Source organism: Eumetopias jubatus, unplaced genomic scaffold (genome assembly GCF_037043125.1).
Source record: "Eumetopias jubatus isolate StellerSeaLion01/CBP00866 unplaced genomic scaffold, mEumJub1_p1.0 scaffold_7, whole genome shotgun sequence".
Lineage (NCBI taxonomy): Eukaryota > Metazoa > Chordata > Mammalia > Carnivora > Otariidae > Eumetopias > Eumetopias jubatus.
The window spans coordinates 29,942,344-29,957,614 of NW_028274813.1; the positions used below are offsets into that span (position 1 = coordinate 29,942,344).

Consider the following 15,271-nt stretch of genomic DNA (forward strand, 5'->3'; position numbering starts at 1 on the left):
ATTTTAATTTAAGATCCTGGGTCCACATTGGGGGAAAGAAAGCTAAAGATAGTTACATTTAAACACAATTAAAAGGAGGACCCATTCTTTTAACAACAGAAAAATGCATGCACACAGCATAAAAACCCCAATTTGATTTCAACAAAAAATGTTATTTTTCCTTCCTGTAACATGTATACAATATGTATGAATTAAGGGGAAAATACCTTTTGAGGTTACTTCTTTCTCCCACATGTCAAACATTTAAACAAAAATAACATCCTGGAAAAAAATAAAAAGAAAGAAATTCTCTTCTGATTGTCATAAATCTTTCTCTGATACTTTACCAGTAATTATGTCCCCAAGTTGAAAGGATTAATGATCCCTGAATGGAAATGACTATTTAGTTCTGTGGAGGCCACATTCCAAACAAGAACAAAGGGTAATATGAATCCTCCAAGAGCAACAGAAGGAGTTATTTGGTTGCAGAAGTTAAATGACCTGAGATCTATTTCTGACAAGAACGATACAAAATGATCTCCAAGACTCTAAGCTAGGGCATGAAAGGAAGTAATGACCCAGCGCCAGTGACTGAGGTCCCAATCTGGTCATAGGAGCGGACGGCTTCTCTGGAACTGCAGCCACAGTACAAGGAACAAACTGATGGTTTAGAATGCACAAAAGGAAACCTTGTAGGTGTGATGGCAGGAAAATGCAGACTTAGTGAAGTCTGCCAAAAGCATGCATTCTGAGCACAGGATGACTCGAGCTACTTAAACACAAGCCAAGCCTGCACAGGAGGGCAGAAGCAGGTGAAGAAAGGGAACTCACTAGCAGACCAGACACCGATTCCGAGAATAAGATAAAAAGCTGTCCACATGTTGATTAAAATCAACAATTTAAAGTCTAACACATTTAGTATAGATCACTGGGATGTCTAGTGTCTCAGAACAAATTTATGGCCTCTTTCTGTGATCCTGAACTTATTCTCAATCCTCTGTGATTTTTTTTTTTTAAGATTTTATCTATTCGACAGAAAGAGACATAGTGAGAGAGGGAACACAAGCAGGGGGAGTGGGAGAGGGAGAAGCAGGCTTCCCGCCAAGCAGGGAGCCCGATGTGGGGCTCGATCCCAGGACCCTGGGAACATGACCGGAGCCCAAGGCAGACGCCTAATGACTGAGCCACCCAGGCGTCCCTCCTCTGTGATTTTAAAGAACAAGTACATATAGTATCTACATTTACCTGAAGTTAAAAAGCATATGGAAAATCATACTACACAAATATGATAAAAGCACAGACAAATGCATGGGAAAAATTAGGAATAATATCAGGATAGCGGTTCCTCAGAGGTAGAGACGGGCGCTGCCTGTTAGGGGGCATTACCCTGGATTTTTTACTGTTCCATAGAACTGGTAAACATTCGATTTCTCTAGTGCATTGTAGGGAGAGTACATATGGGTATTTGTATTATTCCTTATTCCATTGCTTTTATGTTTGAAATATTCATATTAATTTTTGAAGGACAAAAGCAAACAGGGCATCAGAAGCCTGGGCACAGACTGTTCTAAGAAAACACAAAGAACAGGTCCATACTGCCAAATATACACCTAGACAAAGAGCTGGTGGTTCTCAGGCGGGTAAGGCCAAGACCCTTTTCAGAGTTCACAGCCCAAGTAGGTTGATTAAAAGGCAAAACCTTCCGGAGGGAAAAGAGAGAGAGTGAAAGCAATATATTTTATTCTCCTGTCTTTGAATACTAAATCACTCTATCAGTTAACTGTTAAGAGCGAAGAGGGTGCCAGTCAACACCAGCACACCCTGCCAGTTTAATTTAACGGTATTATTTTGCCTTGCTTTGCAATTACTCCCACATTCCCCAGGGAGAAACTAATGGATTACTAAAAATAAAATGAAGATTAAGTGAATCACTTAGGATGTTTTGGCTCCCATCGTAAACTGGCTTAAACAAAAAGGAAATGCGTTGGCTCAAAAGCGAGGACTTCTGGAGGCCTCAGGGCTTACTTCTCTGTCCTCGGCCCTGTGTGGCTTCTTGCTCAGGCTGCAGCCACCGCAGATCTGCCAGCACCGAGCAGCATCCAGAGGAAGAGAGAGGCCCTTCCTGCAGGCCTGTTTCAAGTCTGAGAAGACTTCTGCCAGAAGCTCCTGGCAGACCTGCCTTCGGGTCTCATGGGCTAGGACAGGATAATGGGACGCTCCCGAAACCATCCTTCTGCCCAGATAACGCCCGGCACGGCCGATGCTTTGCCCCTGAGGAGTCCGTCGTGCACAAAGCAGGGATGGGCTTGCCCCTAACCAGGGCCGACCCTGGAGCTCCTATAAGGGAGACGGGTGGGATGTGTGATATGGATCCAATCCCAATGTCCGCTCTGCTGGTACTGACTGGGAATGGGCTGAGCAACACCGTGTTTATCCCGAAGGTGAAATTAATCACGGTCATGATGAATTTCTATATAAAGCTACAGACTCAAAAAGTAGGTGACCAAATGAATTGATCCCTTTGAGAAAGGCAGATTTTTAAAAACTTTGTTTCTGTATTTCCACTGCTCCAATGAGAAACTTAAAGACACAAAGTCAACACATTTTAAAGCAGGTAGGTCACAGGAAGTATAGGATAGTACTTACTATATTCTTGTGCCATGGCTGCAGAAATTTAGATAATAGCAGCCATATTCATAGTGAATAACCTGAAAAGAAAAATATAAAATAGTTTTTAAAAAGTTTAAAAACAGAAAAAAATAGCTAAGTGCACAAGAAATTTTGTTAAAAGAAAATAGCTGCAAAAAAAAAGTTTTCTTTTTTCTGAAAGAGGCAAACCAGGCTTTTGAAAGTAGGCAGCTGCATTTTTTTTTTAAGATTGTATTTATTTATTTGACAGAGAAAGGGACCACGAGCAAGGGGAGTGGGGGAGGGGAGAAGCAGGCTCCCCGCTGAGCAGGGAGCTGATGTGGGGCTCGATCCCAGGACCCTGGAATCATGACCTGAGCCGAAGGCAGACGCTCAACGACTGAGCCACCCAGGCACCCCAGGCAGCTGCATTTAAATTAGAAGTTAGAGAAAACAGGGGCACCGGGGTGGCTCGGCGGGTTCAGTGTCTGAGTTCGGTTCGGTCATATCTCAGGGTACTGGGGTCAGGATCCAGCCCTGCATCAGGCTTTGGGCTCAGCAGAGAATTTGCTTCTCCCTCTGCTCCTCCCCCTGCACTCTCTCTCTCTCTCTCTCTCCAATAAATAAAACCTTTAAAAAAGGAGAAAACATCTGTAGTATTAGAGTATCTCTAAATATCTTCAAGTTCAAATCGTCTGCATCTATTGTCAAATAAACTAAATACATTTTATTTTTTAATTTTTTTTAAAGATTTTATTTATTTGTTTGAGAGAGAGAATGAGACAGAGAGAGAGCACATGAGAGGGAGGAGGGTCAGAGGGAGAAGCAGACTCCCCGCCGAGCAGGGAGCCCGATGCGGGACTCAATCCCGGGACTCCAGGACCATGACCTGAGCCGAAGGCAGTCGCCCAACCGACTGAGCCACCCAGGCGCCCCCTTAAATACATTTTAATCAACTAATACTGCCTTGCCCTGGACTGCTATTTGTAAAACTGAAACAAAAACACAATTATTAAATGGACCTCAAAAATCATGTAGCCTGTCCCCTAGAAAACCCATCTACCCTGTTCAAACCACTGCAAATTAGATAAATCAGCTTCAATTCAGGGATACGAGGGAATAGATCTCAGCACAAATACATGCAGTGGATTCCGACATTTGGTACTGCATGTTTATTAAAACTTCCAATGTTCAGAACACCGTGAAACACTAAAGAAACACACCCACAGAACTAGGGACTCCAAGACCCTGGAAAGGTTTTGAATGTTCCAAAGTGAAAGATGAGAACTTTGTCTCTATTCAGACCTTAGGACAAATAACAACACACCAAATCACACTCGAATTAAGAAGGACTTGACATAAAAATCGATCTCTGCTACGATATTTCCTGGGGATGGTCTGCCCTGACAAGGCTGAAGATAGGTACTGTCCACATATCTACAAACACCATGTCCAACTTCACCTTCCTCGGTGTATGCACGGTTCGCCAATGTTGTGGGCATTAGTTAGTTTTATAGAAACTTTTAGAAGTAAAGAACTTTTTCTCTACCTTCTCACATTCAGTTTATAGGGGCCTGCTAATTAAACTGACAAGGACAAATTAACAGAAGAAAAGGTATATGTTTCTCTATTGATGTTAATATTTTTACACCCATGGGGATGTTACAGAAAACAAGTAAAAACCCAAAAAAGCAGTTCTACCCAGGGGCTTAAATACCATCTTAATAAGGGGAATAAATTGTGCAGAAGTGACTAGACAGGAAAAGGGGATTGGGGCTCCTAAGGATGATAAACTGTCGAAAGATAACCAGGAAATCTATGGTAGATAGGACCCTTTGGTAAGATTATGCGGACCCAAGTTTCTCCAGTGATAAGAATGGTTCTTCTCTTCCTGGTATGGAGACGGGATGCACCTTTACCAATGGAAATCTATGCCCCAATTTTCAGGCAGGAAGTGGGAGGAAAGAGAACTCTTCCTACATCTGCTATTTCTCAATTTCCCTCACTCAAAATAATCCTTGTTCCAAGTGGCATGTTTTGGGGTGGCATATTCTGATCATCTTCAGGTTCACAGAAATAAAAACACCATTGAAAGAATAACAGTGCAAGTCTCAGAATGGAAGAAGGTATTTGCAATATGTATATCCATCAAAGGACTCGTTCAGAATATATAAAGAACTCTGATAAAACAATAAAAAGGCCACCTAAACAAGTAACCCAAATGGTCAATAAGCATATGAAAAGGTACTCAACCTCATTTGTTACCCTTACTACAAAATAAAGCCACAATGAGATAGAATTACCTACTGATTAAGATGGCTAAAACTGAACTCTGACAATACCAAGTCTTAGGATGTACAGCAATTCAGCTCTCATGCACTGCTGGTGGGGCTGTGAACTAGAAAATAGCTGAGCAGAACCTAATAAAGCAGAACATAAACTTACAATGTAGCTCAACCATTCCACTCCCAGGGCAATGCCTACCAGGAATGCACATGTGTAGCCCCAAAGACACACACAGTAACAGTCAAGCATTAATTGTAACGGCCAAAACTCAGTGACAAATAAATTGTCCAGTACTGACAATGAAATATTATACAGCAAGGGTCAGTGAGCTTTTTCTGCAAGAGTTAAACAATTAATATTTTTGGTTTTTTGGACCAAAGAGTCACTGAGCCCTGTTGCAACTACTCAACTTTGCATGTGGAGTACATTTACATAGATGATATGTAAATAAATGGGTATGGCTGTTGTGCCAATAAAACTTTATTTACAAAAACAGCCAACCCACATGCTGTAATTTGCCTGCTATACGGTAATAAATATAAATGAATCTTAACTAATACAACAACACAGATGAATCTCACAAACATAATGTTGAGACAAAGAAGCCAGACACATGACAGAATACACTATACGATCCATTTTATGAAGTTCAAAAATAGGTAAACCTGTGTAAATCAGGATAATAGTTACCTTTGCGGTGGGAGCAGGGGGTAAGAAGACAGCAGAAAGGGGTGGACAGGGAATTCTGGTGTGCTAGTAACACTGGATTCCCTGATCTGAGTGGTAGTTTCATGATCATGTTCAATTTGGGAAAACTCATCAAAGGGCTCACTTACAATTTACTTATCTTTGTATGTGTTACACTTAAATAAGAAGTAAAATATTTTAGTATTTTTTTATATAAATAAAGAATACAGGCCAGTAGTACAAGTGGATGCTTTCTCCAAGCCCAGGCTCCCTGGACATCAACTACTCTGAGCAGCAGCAAGCCTTGAGCCCCTGCAAGGCATGATCCTAAAGCTCCCCCTTATCTAGTGTGATATCTGCCTGCAACCAAACCTTTGCTCTGAGTTCCAGGTGGGGCTGTGGAGAATGAGCTGTGATTAGACAGAACACACAGTAGTGGCAGGAAGGGAATGCAATCCAGAGGGAGGAAGGAGAGTAACAGATGGTGGATGAAGAAACTGGTGGAAATAAGCCCCACGTTTTCATATCATCTGCTGGATAATCTATACACAGAATAAAAGTCACATGAGCAACTTAGAAACACAGTTTGGAAGGTCACTGAACGTGCCCTTCGGACAAAAATCATGACATTTTAAAAGCTTACTAGGGCTCTTAAAACACTGTTGAATAGATTTGTTTCCCAACCACTCTTATACCATACACAAAGATAAATTCTAAATGGATGAAAGACCTCAATGTGAGACAGGAATCCATCAAAATCCTAGAGGAGAACATAGGCAAGTAACCTCTTCGACATCAGCCACAGCAACTTCTTTCAAGACACCTCTCCAAAGGCAAGTGAAACAAAAGGGAAAATGAACTTTTGGGACTTCATCAAGATAAAAAGCTTCTGCACAGCAAAGGAAGCGGTCAACAAAATAAAAAGGCAATCCACAGAATGGGAGATGTTTGCAAATGACACTACAGATAAAGGGCTGGGATCCAAGATCTGTAAAGAACTTCTCAAACTCAACACCCGAAAAACAAATAAATCAGGTCAAAAAATGGGCAGAAGACATGAACAGACACTTTTCCAAAGAAGACATACAAATGGCTAACAGACACATGAAAAAATGTTCACCATCATAAGCTATCAGGGAAATTCAAATCAAAACCACACTGAGATACCACTTACACCAGTTAGAATGGCAAAAATTAACAAAACAGGAAACAACAAATGTTGGAGAGGATGTGGAGAAAGGCGAACCCTCTTACATTGTTGGTGGGAATGCAAGTTGGTACGGTCACTTTGGAAAACAGTATGGAGGTTCCTTAAACGTTAAAAATAGAGCTACCCTATGTACTTACCCCAAAGACACAGATGTAGTGAAAAGAAGGGGCACATGCACCCCAATGTTCATAGCAGCAATGTTCACAATAGCCAAACTGTGGAAGGAGCCAAGATGCCCTTCAACAGACGAATGGATAAAGAAGATGTGGTCCATATATACAATGGAATATTACTCAGCCATCAGAAAGGATGAATACTCACCATTTGCATCGACATGGATCGAACTGGAGGGGATTATGCTAAGTGAAATAACTCAAGCAGAGAAAGACGATTATCATGTGGCTTCACTTATATGTGGAATATAAGGAATAACCTGGAGGACATTAGGAGAATGAAGGGAAAAATGAAGGGGGGAATCAGAGGGGGAGACGAACCATAAGAGACTATGGATGCCGGGAAACAAACTGAGGGTTTCGGGGGGGGGGGATGGGTTAGCCCAGTGATGGGTATTAAGGAGGGCATGTACTGCATGGAGCACTGGGTGTTATACACAAACAATGAATCATGGAACACTCCATCAAAAACTAATGATGTACTGTATGATGACTAACATAACATAAAAAAAAATTAAAAAATTAAAAAAAAACAGATTTGTTTCCAGTACAATTTCTTCCAGCTTTTCAAGTTGAGGAAGCAAACCTGACAGATAAAAGAGCCTTGACCTCCTAGGTCTGCATACTTAAAACAGTCTGTATACCTTGACTTCATCTTAACCATCCATACCATGTCTAAAATTTAATTAGATATGTAACATCTCAGGGATCAGAGGAAGCCATTAAATTACCAGGGTTATGCCCAAATACATTGGGAGAGGCAGAGAATACAAAGATGCCATGAACAACAAGATCATGGGCATATCATAAGGATTCACATTCTCTTTGCAGGTGCTTATATCATGAGTGAAATTAAGAGCAAAGGAATAAAGAAAACGTAAGTGAAAAAAAGTGATATCCATTCACTATACTGCATTTACTGCATAACTGGTATGTGCAAGAAATTGAACTAGATGCTGGAAACACAAATATAAAGTTCCTGTCTTTAAGGAGCTCACAGTTATAAAGAAGCTGACAAGCCTATGCATCAATAATTTAAGTTAAATGTCATAACAGTTACACAATATTCACAAGTGCTATGGAGATAGAAATTAACAGGAGAGAATTATTATGGAGGAGGAGTGGGGAGAAATGCTGAGGAAAGGAAGTCTTCCCATACATAGCAGGCAAGAGCTGAAATGGGTTTTGAATGACTAAAGGCGAGCAAGGTAAGAAGAAGGAGCAGAGCATCATTCTAGGCCGAGGGAGAGAATGTGCAAAGGCAGGAACGAGCCAGTCATACCTGAGGAGTAACAAGAAATCTGCAGCAGCCAGAACATGGTGGGCAAGGACAAGACAAGACTGAGATGGCAGAGGAACCTGTCATTTACACTAAGTTGGAATTTTATTCTACAGACATTACAAAGCCACTAGGGTAGAAATCAGGGGGTGAAAATGGAATACAAGGAATAGAGGGGAGGGACGGGTCTCCAAATACACCTTCTTGTCTACTTTTGACATTCATAAACATAGTAATGCTTCACAAAATCAAGAAAAGTAAGTAATTAAAATCAACCAGTATGTGGGGGTAATTCAAAATGAAACACAATCAATGACAAATGGACTGCATTATAAATGCACAACATAACCACGCTTAAGGGAATGTAGGGGGAAAAACTAACCTAGCCTCTTTGGAGACCACTGTCTTGACTATATACTGAGGCTAGAGACAAAACAAAGAAAGAAAGAAGAAAGGCCAGAATGATCTCTGTGGTGTTGAACTCAAATCAGAGATATCATGTTTTTTAATATATATATTTCAACAGGTGGTGATAGATACAGGCATACCTTGGAGAAACTGTGGGTTCAGTTCCAGACCACGACAAGGCAACAAATATTGCAATAAACCAAATCAAATAAATTTTTTGGTTTCCCAGAAAAAAAAATTATGTTTACACTACAATAGTCTATTAAGTATACAATAGCATTATGTCTAAAAAACCCCCCAATATATGTTAAATTTAAAAATACTTTATTGAAAAATGCTAACCATCATTTGAGTTTTCAGCGAGTCGTAATCTTGCTGATAAGGGCCTTGTCTTGATGTTGATGGCTGCTGACTGATCAGGGTGTTGGCTGCTGAAGGTTAGGGTGGCTGTGGCAATTTCTTAAAATAAGACAACAATGAGGTCTGCTGCATCGATGGGACTCTTCCTTTCACGAACAATTTCTCAGTAGCATGTGAAGCTGTTTGACAGCATTTCACCCATGGCAGAACTTCTTTCAAAACTGGAGTCAATCTTCTCATATCCTGCCCTGTTTTATCAACTAAGTTCATGTAATAGTCTAAATCCTTTGCCGTCATTCCAACAATCTTCCCAGCATCTCCACCAGAAGTAGATTTCATCTCAAGAAACCACTTTCTTTGCTCATCCATAAGCAGCAGTTCCTCAGCAGTTAAAGTTTTATCACAAGATCGCAACAATTCAGTCCCATCTTCAGGCTCTACTTCTAATTCCAGTTCTCTTGCTGTTTCCACCACATCTGCAGTTACGTCCTCCACTGAAGTCTTGAACCCCTCAGAGTCATCCCTGAAGGCTGGAATCAACTTCTTCAAAACGCCTGTTAATTAATGTATTTTGACCTCTTCCCATGAAACATGAATGTTCTTAATGGCATCTAGAATGGTGAATCCTTTCTAGAAGGTTTTCAATTTACTTTGCTGAGATCCATCAGAGGAACCACAATCTGTGTGGCAGCTATAGCCCTTATGAACACATTTCTTAAATAGTAAGACCTGAAAGTTGAAATGACTCCTTGACCCATGGGTTGCACAATGGATGTTGTGTTAGCAGGCATGAAACCATTAACCTTGTTGTCCATCTCCATCAGAGCTTTTGGGTGACCAGGTGCACTGTCATTGAGTAGTTATATTTTGAAAGGAAACTTTTTTTTCTGAGCAGTTTTCAACAGTGGGCTTAAAATACTCTGTAAACCATGTTGTAAACAGATGTGCTGTCATCTAGGCTTTGTTGTTCCATTTAGAGAACACAGGCAAAGTAAATTTAGCATCATTCTGAAGGGACCTAAGATTTTTAGAATGGTCAATAAGCACTAGCTTCCACTGAAAGTCACCAGCTGTGTTAGCCCCTAACAAGGGAGTCAGCCTGGCCTTTGAGGCTTTGAAGCCAGGCGATGACTTCTCCTCTCTAGCTATGAAAGTCCCAGATGGCATCTTCTTCCAATAGAAGGCTGTTTACTCCACACTGAAAATCTGTTTTTAAGTGCAGCCACCTTCATGAATGATCTTAGCTGGATCTTCTGCATAATGTGCTGCAGCTTCTCCATCTGCACTTGCTGCTTCACCTTGCACTTGGATGTGGAGACAGCTTCTTTCCTTTAACGTCGTGACCCAACCTCTGCTAGCTTCAGACTTTTCTTCTGCAGCTTCCTCACCTGTCGCAGGCTTTATAAAATTGAAGAGTTAGGGCCTTGTTCTGGATTAGGCTTTGGCTTAAGGAAATGTTGTGCCTGGTTTGATCTTCTATCCAGACCACTAAAAGTTTCTTCACATCAGCAGCAAGGCTGTTTCATTTTCTTATCATTCTTGTGTCCACCAAAGTAGCACTTTTAATTTCCTTCAAGAACTTTTCCCTTGCACTTACAGCTTGGCTTTTTGGCACAAGAAGCCTAGCTTTTGGCCTATCTCAGCTTTCCACATGCCTTCTTCACTAAATGTAATCATTTCTAGTTTTTTATGTAAAGTGAGAGACACGCCTCTCTTCCTTTCACTTGAACACTTAGAGGCCATTGCAAGGTTATTAATTAGTCTAATGTCAAAGTGTTGTGTCTCCAGGAGTAGGGAGGCCCGAAGAGAAGGACAGCGATGGGTATGGGCTGGTCAGTGGAGCAGTCACAGCACACAAACATTTATCGGTTAAGTTCACCATCTTATATGGGCAGGATTTATGAGGCCCAAAACAATTCTATCAGTTACAATTATCCTGATCACAGATCACCATAACAAATGTAATAATAATGAAAAAGTTTGAAATATTGTGAGAATTTCCAAAATGTGCCAGAGAGACATGAAGTGAGCTAATGCAGTTGGAAAAAGGGAGCCGAAAGGCTTGCTCAAACAGGGCTGCCACAAACTTTCAATTTGTAGAAAACACATGATCTGTGAATACTAATAAAATAAAGCACAATGAAATGAGGTATGCCTGCACTGTTATTCTTTCTTATAATATACTACTACCATTATTTATTTTGTAGCCCAACCCGTCCCAGATCTGGCCAGTGGAAACCCCTTCAAGATGGCTTCCAGGTCATTTTCATGTGACCCTAACACTCTCTGAGCATCTCCTTACTTCCTGAAAACAGATATTTCAGTCTCATTTTGTACTTTCTTTCCTTGAAATGAGCCAAGGAACCCTGGTTCCTTTTATCAGAAAGTGGAATTTAGAAATCAAAATCCAAGTGCTAGATGTGTTCATTGCCAGTGGGGAATACTCCGAGACACACTTATAGTGACAGAGGTGGGAAATATACATGTATATGTGCTTATCCATACACACACGTGCACACACACACACACACACATCTACATCCACAGGACTTTTCAAGGCACAAGACAAGGTGATAATATATAAAGTTTACATGAAAAGTCAAAGGCTCAAGAAGAATCAAGATATTCCATAAGAAGAAGATGGTGGTGAGGCACTTACCCTACAAACTATCAGTTTCAACACAGCAGGAATTGTAGATTAATACAGAAAGGTTGACTTATTTAATACTGGTTCTTGCACATATGTCCATTCATGTGGGGGAAAAATTAAATTGAATCTCTATTCTACTCTCTATAGAAAAATCAATTCTAATTTAACTAAAGACTTGCATATAAAAGGCAGGATTATAAAACTTTTAGTAGACAATAAAAGAATATTTTATGGCTTCAGAATAGGTTAGCAACATAAAAGAGAATAACCATAAAGAAAAATAAATTCATTCTGTATTAAAATAAAAAACTTCTGTTCACTAAAAGTCACCATAAAAAAGGCTAAACCACAAATGAGAAAAATGTGTAACCAACAAAACAATAAGTATCTAGAATGTTCTTTTTTTTTAAAGGATTTTATTTATTTGAAAGAGAGAATGAGAGAGAGAGCGAGCACATGAGAGGGGGGAGGGTCAGAGGGAGAAGCAGACTCCATGCTGAGCAGGGAGCCTGATGCGGGACTCGATCTTGGGACTCCAGGATCATGACCTGAGCCGAAGGCAGTCGCTTAACCAACTGTGCCACCCAGGTGCCCTCTTTTATGAATTTCTAAGAAAGATAATCCAAGAGAAAAATGGACAAAAGTTATAAAAGAAAATATAAAAGGTCCTTACATACATAAAATGATATTTCTTTAGTAATTAGGGAAACAAATAAAAAGCACGTTTACACATCCATCAACTTGACTAACTTTAACGATCAGACAATGTCAAGCGTGTGGCACAGATGCGGAGCAGGGCAAACGTTCAGACTCTCAGGTGGGAGTTGTACAATGGTACAATCACTTTTGGAAAACAGTCAAGCATGGGTATATCTTACTGGCCAACAATCCACTCCTCAGTTTATGGTCACCAGCAGAACTGTCACCCAGAGACAAATACAATTGTTCTTAACCACACGAAGTGCAACCAACCCAAATTCCAACAGTAGAACAGGAAAATAAAATGTGGTTTTGTTTACAGCAAAATCAGTGAACTCTGATGCTAAATGCATGAGTGTGGAAAAATTCAAGGGGACAATCTCCCTAAATATTTGTACAACAAGGAATTAGTTACATACAAAATTTTAACGACAAAATTTTAACGAATTAGATTACAAGCTCACTAAAGGCTGGGTCACTACCACTTAATAGTCATTAAAAGCCTCCTATGGTTTTATGCTCGGTATTGCGGATGTTTCCAAGACATAGACCATTAAGTCCTCCAAGAGATAATGACATAATTCTCTATAGCTTTGAACACAATATTGAGCCCATGGCAAACATTAGATTAAACAAAACAAAAACCGTACATCTCGTTTGTTACTTAAAGAAGAGGATACTTATTTCCCAAAGTGCAATTAAAACACTTGAAAGGCATCATCCACACTGTGGTTTTTCAAAAGAAAAAATATATAAAGAAAAGACCAAAAAAACGCCGTTATTCTGTCAGTCCGCTACTAGGACGGAGGAGATTGTTACTCTTAGGCTCATATCAATTAGACTCCTGATTCATTTAAAAATATGTATTGCAACAATATAACTTTCTCCAAAAATACATAACTTTTCAAATCAATACCATGAGATTAGAAACAAAACATCTGTACAAACACAACTGCTCAGAGCTGTAGCATTAAACCTCTAATAGTGATCAACACTGGTGTCACCCACCATTTGCTAAGGTGACCTGGCCAGGAGGTTCAAGTGAGGTGCACCCCTAAGGAACCACCTTCAAAGCAAAAGTTACTTTAAACGGTAAGGTTAACATACTTTAACAATGTGGAAAAAATCATAAACTACATATTTAAATTTGGCATTGACGATATAATATATTTTTCTTGATTTTAAATGTCATAAATAGTGTTCAGAACTTAGACTTATGGTCCATATTTTATATGGGTAGGAATATGTACAAAATCTTTAAAACGAGTCGTAAGTCAAATAGAGACATCAAGTGACAGTTCTACCTGATTCACCTCTAATTCATTTTGTTTGCTTTCTAATGGCGTTATTTTAAAAAGAGCAATTCCACAGCCCATAGAGGAGATTTCTATTTTAAGCAGAGGTAACAATTCTTTCCTTATGTAAGAAGCAATTACGGGGGTAAGAGACAAAACAAAATACAGGGGCACACACTAGCAGCAGGCTGGGGAAAGCATTCACTTTCATTCTCAAGGGTACGCCCTAAGTGTATCAGTCTACCAGTCACTTAATTTATTAAGCCATAATGTTGACACGAATTTGTCATTCTTTCCTTTAGAGAACACTGAATAATCGGAAGGCAATGTTTGCTTTCCTCTCTACAGTAACAACTGTGCATTTGGCCTGAATTCTAAATAACCAGGTTCTTCTGAAATTCAGCCAATATACAGATCTTTTCACTAAAAATAAGCATGAAGGAAACGGGCTCAAATCATAAATGTCATATTTATAACTACTCAAAATGAAAGAACAGCCTTCTCCAATAATCTGGATAAACATGCACAGACCTCATCATCACCATACATGCTCCACTACCACTAAAAACAGAATTGTTAAGAACTTGCAGCGTAACTATTCAATCAGATGTTTGATGACCTCAGCATGGGTGGCCTCAAATCTACTTATAGAATGCTTAACCGATCACATGGTATCTTTCTACACTGGTTAAGCCTACATTAGGTGTGATGGTTTCCTATGTTAATTTGACTAGATAGTGCTCAGTTATTTAATCAAACACTAATTTAGGTTTTGCTGTGAAGGTATTTTGTAGATGTGATGAACAGCTACAACCAAATGACTTTAAGTAAAGGAGATTATCCCTGATAATGTGGGAAGGCCTCATCCAATTAGCTGAAGGCGTTATTCCCAAACACTGAAGTTTCCTAAAGACGAAGGAATTCCTCAAACCGTCAGCATTAACTTCTGCCCGAGTTTTCAGCCTGCCGGTCTGCCCTACAGATTTCAGACCTATAGCCCACACAAATGCATAAGCCACTTCTTTAAAATAAACCTAAGTGTCCCTCTCTGGATGAATGGATGAACAAACTGCAGTGTATCTACAATGGAATATTACTCAGCCACAAAAAAAGAAGAAATCCAATCATATGTGATAACATGGATGGACCTTGAAGGCATTATGCTAAGTGAAATAAGTCAGAGAAAGACAAAGACAAATACTATATGTGAGATCTAAAACAAAACAAAACAAAACCAAATTCATAGAAAAAGAAATCAGACTTATGGTTATCAGAGGCAGAGGGTGGGGGAGGGGGAATTGGAGGAAAGTGGTCAAAACGTACAATCTTCCAATCTTCCAGTTATAAGATACATAAGTACTAGGGCTGAAATATACAACATGATGACTACAGATAAAACCTCTGCATGATATATGGGGAGGTTATTCAGAGAGTAAATCCTAAGAGTTCTCATCACAAGGAAAAACATTTTTTCCCTTTTTTTCTTTCTTTTCTTTTGACTGTTACCTACATGAGAAAATGGGCGTTAGGTACTCTGTTATGGCAATCATTTCACAGTATATGTAAATCAACCACCATGCTGTGAGCCTTAAACTTATGTATGTCCATTATTTCTCA

The 15,271-nt window shown here is 39.7% G+C and overlaps 1 protein-coding gene across 25 annotated transcripts in view; it reads right to left on the minus strand.

Moving 5' to 3' along the window:
- The window catches only part of SIPA1L1 (signal induced proliferation associated 1 like 1), a 466,784-nt gene that overhangs the window by 185,266 nt on the left and 266,247 nt on the right, over positions 1–15,271 (minus strand). For 21 of the 25 annotated variants that reach the window (XM_088024540.1, XM_028087081.2, XM_088024541.1 and 18 more), the window contains one exon: positions 2,626–2,687. The exons of 3 other annotated variants lie outside the window; for them this stretch is intronic. The gene's annotated coding sequence lies outside the window, so the exon portion shown is untranslated. Of the gene's footprint in view, positions 1–206; positions 262–2,625; positions 2,688–15,271 lie in introns of all 25 variants that reach the window. One more of the 25 variants, XM_088024543.1, reaches the window with a different exon arrangement.